This window comes from Carassius carassius, chromosome 40, assembly GCF_963082965.1.
Source record: "Carassius carassius chromosome 40, fCarCar2.1, whole genome shotgun sequence".
NCBI classification, from domain to species: Eukaryota; Metazoa; Chordata; class Actinopteri; order Cypriniformes; family Cyprinidae; genus Carassius; species Carassius carassius.
In genome coordinates, this window is record NC_081794.1 from 938,005 (window position 1) to 947,150 (window position 9,146).

At 34.2% G+C, this 9,146-nt stretch overlaps 1 pseudogene; it reads right to left on the reverse strand.

The window, feature by feature from the left end:
• Window positions 1-4,183: 4,183 nt before the first annotated feature.
• On the reverse strand, window positions 4,184-4,820 carry LOC132122559 (leucine-rich repeat-containing protein 18-like; annotated as a pseudogene).
• Window positions 4,821-9,146: the final 4,326 nt, after the last annotated feature.

Below are 9,146 nucleotides of genomic sequence, written 5' to 3' on the forward strand. Positions count from 1 at the left end.
TTTTGGAAATGCACATGTCCTAAACCACTTAGATGGGATGCACTTGACCGTCTGGGGATTTTATACCCACATGAGCTGGGTTGTTGATGATTTAGCTGTTTGTTCGAAATTGTTCTTTGTCCATTGTAAGTGGTCAGGATGTTTAGTCTCATCATTGCAGAATTCTTTGATCTTGAGATGAGTTTTTGAAATGGACGATGTCTTGTCTTTCAAAATATGCCTTTTATTATTATTATTATTATTATTAAATAACCTATTCTGCTCAGGCTTAAATGACACTTGAAGCTGTACTAAAAAGATTGGCTGATAAATGTCCTTGGTTGAAGCTTTCAGATAGCAGTGACTCAAACAACACGTAGTTCATATTGATAGAAAAAATGTTGTCTATCACATTAATGTTGCAGTTTCAAACCCTTCAATAGACCTTCAATCGTTCAGACGAATTCTGATTACTGCTTCTGTTGCTGTTGACTGAGATGTAATGTCACAAGATTTATTAATTTTGCAAGGTATTGATAATTCAGAAGGGCATCTCCAGAGACATCACAAGCGGGAATGGAGCAACAGGAGATGTTTATGCTAGATTTTCAAAATAATAATGGTGTAGACCTCATATTTGTACCACCAGAGTCAGAGATTGATATATATATAGAATATATAGAAAAGCCCTTTCCAAATTGCGTAGATGACCACTATTTTTCTTTCATCTCTTCTGACAAATTTTGTGTCAAATTGTTCTATGTGTGGTAGATCAGAGCCAGTTTCTTATTCACCTCATAACTTAGAAACTTATCTCTTATGTAGCCGAATTAGAGCCCTGCATTTCAGCCCGACGGTCCCTGACTTTTTAATTGGCTTCGGGCAAATTTTACGTCATAGTTCAGCTGAACAGTTTTGCATTCAAAATTCACGCAATAGGCTTAAGCTTGCCGCAAAACATCAGAAAACGTAATTGCACCAAATGTGTCAGGGAAAAACAGTAAAGAGATATTTGAATTATGTCTGTGAGGCATGTATTCACTGAGTTTTGGTTCATTTTTGTACTCCTGTTAAAGACGAGACAGCAGAAAGCGCATCATGCTTGTTTTCTTTACTTTATAAAAGCACAACGTTTTGTTGATATTGTGAGTGCACACAAAAAGTAGACCCTTCACAGTTCGAATTATGTATTACTCGAGTTTCACCTTTATGAGCATAAATGAAGGCATATCCACTGAAAAAATCATGCTGTCACCTCCTTGTTTTGAAGTGTCTTCGCACAAACTATTGGATATGGCGAACATTTGTCTAGGTTTAACGTTTAAACATTGTTATATGCTTGAACTTTTTATATCTATAGATTTTATTTTAGGCAAGATATGCTTCATGTGAAAATCGCCTGTCCAGTTCAGACAGCAGTGACCACACCACATTTTTATTCTTTGGCTTAAATGTCATAGATGTTAATTTAGCCTAAAATGTAGGCTATTTAATTTATCCACTAAAATAAAAAGATACTTTTTTCAAATAAAATGAGAAAATTTAAATTATTTAATTTTTATATTTTATTCATAGCTCAGAAAAAATTATTATTGGATCTCCTCTGGGGGGGGGGCAGTGCCTCACCCCAGTCCCCCCCCCCACCCCCAAACTCTGCTTGTGTATTCAAGTGACTTTCAAGTAATAATCGATTGCTGGTTGTTACTTGATTTCTTGTTTTTTTTTTTTACAGCTCTGAAACTCAAGCCACCAGAGTTGGAGACCAATGTTTGTGCTTGCATACTATTTTGACTCGACTTTGATCCACTTTAGCCTAATAGCAGTGTTGAGCCTTATTTACTTTGACTTCTGGTGGGAGTAATCGGATTAAAGACCTCATTCACATCACTCATTTAGAGATGTGGAGCACCAAATGACAATATTCCAAACTTATATGCTCTGGTTATAGGTGTTCATCCAGTTGGGAATAAGCATGGTTTGGTTTGCCAGTACTTAATTCTTTTAAATTACACAATGCATGGTGTCTAACACTTGTATACTGCACCAAAAGAAAAACAAATGTCACAAATCAATTTCATTTATCTCATATTACATACTACTCACAGATTTTGGTGTGAATTTTATCTTCTTTATATGCCATGTTAACTATAGATAAACAGAGAGACATATTTTTAGACACTTAAAATGTCACTTGTCATGTCATGAGCAGATTTTTAAAACATTGCCAATGTGGGAGAATCAATAGAATTGAGCCGAGTGATAATTAGAGAAGTGTTCCTCAAGAGAAATGAGAAAAAGAAGAAGAAAAATCAATATGGACATAATTAGATTCACCAGCACTTGTTCTTCACAACAAAAAGTAGATGATTGGGTAAGTAATGAATCTACTGCACTTGCTGAAGCTCTAGCATAAGCATTTAGAATGCATTGGTGACCTTACAATCTCTTATAAGTTTAATTCTGCCTATCTCTCTCCATTTACAGTCATTAAACTCATATTGGCATCTTCAAGGTGACCATTTTTTTTTGTTATTTCCTGAATGAATATTAGATTTTAGCTTAAAATAATTTACATCTTTATGTATGTATCCTAAAACTTCAGCAAATGCACATAGCAACATCCGGTGTGGTGTTACACTTTCCAGATGTGATTGTAATGTCACTGTAGCTGCTGAAGGGGGCAGCAGTGAGAACTGAGACCGTTTAGAGACTTGCTTCTCCCTGGTGATGCATAGAAGCTATTGCAAGAACAATCTACATGTCTTTCAACTGATTGATAGTTTTTACATTTTTAAGCAAAAAGCCTTTTAGTATAATTGTACAAAAATCCACCTGCAGGTCTTGGTACACATGTTTTTCTGCTGTGAAATCTTTAATCATTTTCATAATGTAAACAGCATATAAACAGAGCATCTGCATTAGTTTTTATTTTTTTCATCTGTTTGGACCTTTGCTTGCTAAGACCTAGACCCACCAACCTGGCAGACATTCTGTCATTTGAGACTTAATTAAAATAGTGTAAATAATGAATGGATGTTAAAAGTTTTTCGGTAGCACTTCATTTTACAGTCCTGTTCCTTATGTACATACTATGTACTTATTATTGTAATTACAATAACTATGTAATAACTATGTACTTACCATAAACCTACCCCTAAACCTAACCCTACCCCATGTAGTTAACTTGTATTACCAGAACTTTCTTAGATAAGTACTCTATACGTACACTATAAATACATGTAAGTACATGTACTGTAAAATAAAGTGCAACCAGTTTTTCATGGAACTTTTGATACCAAAACGTTTACAGCCTGGTACGGTTTTTTTTTTTTGGTCTATATAGCTAATTTTGCCCTTCATGATAATTGTTTAAATGTTTAAATTATATTAAGCCTTAAAGCTCTGCATTAAATAAGGGCGTGGCCACTTGAGTGACAGGTGGATTGCCGCTGCTGTCACTGCTGTTGTGCTAGGTGGGCGTGGCTTCAGCAGCCAGCTCCCGCCTTTTTGCCTATTTTTGATGATCCGGGAGTGATATGCTGCAAATATGGCGACGGCACACTCTGCCTATCTTCGGAAACCTATGGGTGCCGTCACGGACATTACATATCAAGCTGTTCACAGATTCTTGGCAGAGTGTCATAGTTCTGCACAGGTCCCTCCCATGATTGTTGTTTGACACTGGTGTTTTAGCATAGAGCCGCCCTGATTGAGCTGTAAACAGTCCACCACCGGAGCAGGAGTAGAACAGAATGGCTCCTAAGTGATTGAGGTGTTCTGTTGTTGGATGTAATAATGAACACAGCAGTCGCATTTACTCCCGAAATCTGAGCCTCTGAAGAAGCTAAGAATTATGTTTGTTTTTGAAGGGAATGCACCCCCGATCTACATAAATGTGTCTATGTTTGAGCGAATAATTTTTGATCCAACTTCACCTCCAGAAAAATATGAGTTAAAGGGGTTTTTATGAATCTTCTCAAATTGCCTTTCCTAATAATGTGTTAGTTAGCAGGTTCCTAAAGTTTACCGTCTCTCAGAGAACTGCTGCTCACTCTACAGAAGAGAGGGGCGGGGTCAGAAGAGCTCATTAGCATTTAAAGGGACGTGCAATGAAACGGCTCACTTTGAACAGAGCTGATTTTTGACAGGGTAAAAAGGATGTTGTTTTACACTAAAACTGAGAAATTTTAACCAAAGTATGTTTTTACTGGACTGTTTTTTTCCAGCACTTTCGTCTACACCTACTCAAAGCCTGGTTCTCCTGCACTACAGAGTTTGCCGTTATGAGCCCAGCAATCATGGACTTCTTTAGTGTAGAAGCGGCACCCATTCGACTGTCTAACGTCTCTCGTCCCTCCGTGCATCTCTTCAGACAATCGGTACACAGGCAGTCCTCCCATTGTTGAAGAGGTCCAGCTCCTGCAGATCTTTGAGAGCAGCCACAGATGGAGGCAGACTCTCCATGTGGTTCTTTCCCAGGTTGAGGGTCCTCAGGTTCCTCAGGAGCCCCAGCTGAGATGGTTGTTACACAGGTTGAGGCTGTCGAGGTTTTACAGGCAGCCGATAGCCGCAGGAACCTGCTCCAGATGATTGCTGTGCAGGTCCAGCAATTGGAGGTCCACGAACTTGTCGATGGCATCTGGGATCTTCTTGAGAAGGTTGCAGCTGAGGTCGAGCTCCTCTATGTTGCAGAGCTTCAGCATACACTTGGGAAATGTGTCAATCTCCATGTTGCTGAGGTCGAGGCGACTCTTGCCATCTAAAGTCACCTTCAGAGCATTCTTCTTGAGTATGATTTTTCTACCCGACGGTTTGTTTGATTTCTTCTTCTCCTTCACCATTGTATCTAGGAGCAATTCAACATTGGGTAAGTTTTTTAGAAACAACAGTAATTTGTGACCCTGGGCCACAAACCAGTTAAAAGGATTGATTGGGACACCTCATCTGAAAGCTGAATAAATAAGTTGTTTATGTTTGTTCAGAGGACAATATTTGGCTCAGATACAACTATTTGAATATCTGGAATCTAAGGGTCAAAAAAAAAAAAATAATAAAAATAAATTATTGAGAACATCACATTAAAAGTTGTCCAAAATTAAGTCATTAGCAATGCATATTAGTAATCAAAAATTAAGTTTGAATATATTTATAGTAGAAAATTTACAAAACATCTTAATGGAACATGATCTTCACTTAAAATCCTAAAGACTTTTGGCATAAAAGAAAAATGTATAATTGTGACTCATACAATGTATTGTTGTCTATTGCTACACATATATCTGTGCTACTGATTTTGTGCTCCAGGGACATACAGTAAATGTGTGGGCTATGCCCAGTGGGCAGCATTTTAACGCATTGTAGATGTTGTCCCATCAATCCAATAATGCACTGGCAAGTTATTTGAAGAAAGTCCAGCCAAAAAGGTGGATGAGGTGAGAGAAATTATGCTGAAATCAATAAATGTATCAATACAAACATTCCAATTAAAATAGAATTTTTGACCCAGTGTGCGTACTATAGGGTACAACAGGGCTACAGGCACACAGAAATGTAAATGTTTTATTATTATTATTATTATTATTATTATTATTCCTTTAGTGTATGACTGGAAAACAAAAACAAAACAAAAAAGAACATTATTGAAGCAAATAATTTTGCGGTAAAATAAATCATATAAGTAGGTTTATTTATTTATTTTATTTTATTGGAGACACATTTCAGACGTGTTGGACAGAGGTGACTGTCATGCTCCAGCGCTGCTGCTGAAGGACAGAGAACAGTGAAACGCTGGCCAAACTGCTGGCCAGGCGTGTGTTTCTGCATTACATCAATGTATGCCAGCACACGGCTCACTGCGCCTCACAGAACAGAAAACACACAACACCTTACTGTACATCAGTTAATGCATTAGAGATCTTCAACTAAAATCAATCAATGGTTACAGTTTGCTTTTAAAAATAATATTTTTTAATTGGTAATTCATCTTTATTCATGATAAATTAACTGATATTAATTTAAATATGCAACTTAATTTATTAATCTAAGTAAATGTTAAGATTTAAAATGCTATTTTTTGTTAAATCAAGTTTATTCATGATACATTAATGTTATTTCATTAAAACAACTTGAAATTTTACAAACGTGTTAGTATATGTAGAACATATCATTAATCAAGGTTAATAAATTGTGTAATTTGAGTATAATTCATCTTTATTTTAGGCAATTTTACAGTAATGTTTCACAGAAAAATCTATCCGTTATTTAAAACCAAATTCAGGCAATATTGATAACTATTTACAATAAGTTCCCATTAGTTCACACGCTAACTAACATAATGAGCGACACACTATATATATATACATAGTGTTATTAACTAATTCATAAAAATACAACCGTTCATTTTTAGATCATATTAGGAATAAATAATATTAACCTGAAGTTTAATTTGAATAAACTATTAAACTATTAATAAACTATTAGTAAATGTTGAAATTGAAATGTTTTATAAATGATAAATAACTGTTCATTCATGTTATCTATTATTTGCTAAATTAACAAATGGAAGCTTATTGTAAAGTGCTATATTAGTAAAACAAATAACATAAACATAATAGTTGCATCATTGTGCAACCTATAAAACAAGCACTTCAAATATATACTGCAGACTGCAGACAAGTGAACAGATATATCTGTGTATTCTAAATGGCAAGCAACATTATTACATTATTTTTATGCACAAATGTTAGTATGTATGTTTCAGCGTTGTTGTGGTTAGTTGTACCCTTTGAGATCAGTACCTGACAGAGAGCTAGTTAGAAATGGATGTACAGTAGTTTGGCTGAATTTTATGGTATACAATATTTATGGTATACTGTATACTCCACACTTTGTGTTTTACAATTAATACAAGGGTTTATTGTTGTATTTTTAAATTAAATTAAATTTAATTTAATTGTACTTTATTTTGTTTTTGTTTGACCTTATTTAAATTTATTTTATTAATTAAATGAGAAAACATTTTATTTTATTTATTTTTTATTTAACTTTTACATTTATTTAACTTTTTTAATTCATTTTATTTTGTTTAATTTATTTAATTTTTTATTTTAAATTAATGTTTATTTTATTTTATTTTATGTTGAAAGTGCCACCATTTCTTTGACAATAACCGATGGCCTGAAACAGTACAGTATTTTACATAGCATGACCTAGATCTTACAGTAAGTGGAGAGAATAGTTTTCTTTTAGATCAGAAGCAGGTATGTTTTGGTATCACCATACAAGAAATAGAATACATCTGACAGTAAATCACTACTAGATTTATTTTAGACCCATTTAGTATAACATTTCGCTTACATTGACGCAAAATATCAGTACAATATCAGTTTGGCGTTTTAAGACCAAGAGAGGGCAGCAAACTGCTTTGACGTCTATTTACCTGATACACGATGCATAGTATTTTAAAAGCATGCAACAAAAATCATGCAACGTGCACTACTGCAAAAATTATACCATTTTCTTGTTATCACTGGAAGAGAATGTATTTTTATCTTTTAAAATCTCCTGTTTTTCTGCAGCTCAGTCTCAGATGAGTCATGAGTAAAGATGGCCCACACATATGTTTAGGTGATTTCTGACTCACTCCTTTAGTGTATTTTGATCAGTAGGTGTTATCTAGGTCACTTACATCCCCTCATTCTGGTGAGTAGGGTGTTCTTCCCGGATCTTGTTAAGGTTTGGAACTGGCTGTGTTTGTTTGTTTGATGCAGATGTTGCTCCAGGAAGAGCAAAAATGATGATCCAGGAAGACGTGATGCTCTTCCAAATCATGGCCACGCACCCAGACTGCTGTCATTAACCGATAGATGCTCTTTTCACCAGAGGACAGCATTTGTTTAGTGATATGTTGCATACAGCTGTTTTTTTTTTAATTTTATTTGTTGAATTGTATTTGCATTTTTTCTTTTTTAAACCTTCTTGATTTTTTTTTGCACACTATAACGTACAAGATTATTTTATTTGCTTATTCATTTTTGCTTGGTTTTGTAATCATTTAAATATTTTGAAAGTTTTGCTGTGTTACATTATATTTACTTTTAAAATTGAAAAAATGTACACTAAAGTTTTGGGCTTAGAAATTGCTAATAACTTTTGCAGATAATAAAATGTTTATTTCAATAACTTTTATTTGTGTTAAATGACATCAAGAAACTGATAAACAAAGAACAATTCTCTGATTAATCATTGGTTTTGGTATTGGTTGAATGTTATGGTTAAATTATTGTTAAATAAATAACATAACATTAAAATAAAACATATACTTTAAAATATGTATATATACAGTATATATATATATATATATATATATATATATATATATATATATATATAAACTTTGAGATCTTATTGTTAACAAAACAAAAAATAAAAAGACTCTTTTTCTAATGGTCTTTGTCTTTCCGGAGGTAGTAGAATTGGTTGATTGATTGATTTCTTCCCAAAAAAAACAACACAATTTGTGGTCCTTATAACAAATTAAACAAATACTGTAATACTTAGGGTTAAAGTTATGATCAAAATATGAACAATAGCCTATTATTATGTTATGTTATGTTATGTTATTAAGTTCCTAGGATAGTCAAGTCCACTAAAGGAGGTAGAGCTTTCACATTTGGCTCCCAAACTCTGGAATAGCCTTCCTGATAATGTTCGGGGTTCAGACACACTCTCTCTGTTTAAATCTAGATTAAAAACACATCTCTTTCACCAAGCATTTGAATAATGTATCTCTTAAATTGTGAGTGTAGTTGCATCTGATCAAATGTGCATTCTTATTCTTTAGCTTGGGTTAAACTAATTAATTTTACTCTGTTGGATCAGCAGCTATGCTAATGATGTCTCTATTTGTTTCTCTGTTTCTGCTGGATCTTCATCCCGTGGTAACTAGGATTTACACAAGCTCCAGTCTGGATCCAGAACACCTGAGAAGAGATGATGCTGACCCTCAGAGGACCCCAGATGATGTTAACCCTGAATTAACAAACAGAACTAACAAATATTGCTACAAGTGTGACTGCATCCTATAATAATTGCTGTTAATAATGTTCATCGTCTGGCTGACTATGTCTTGTATTAATATTTTCTGAAAAATCCTGTCATACGCACAC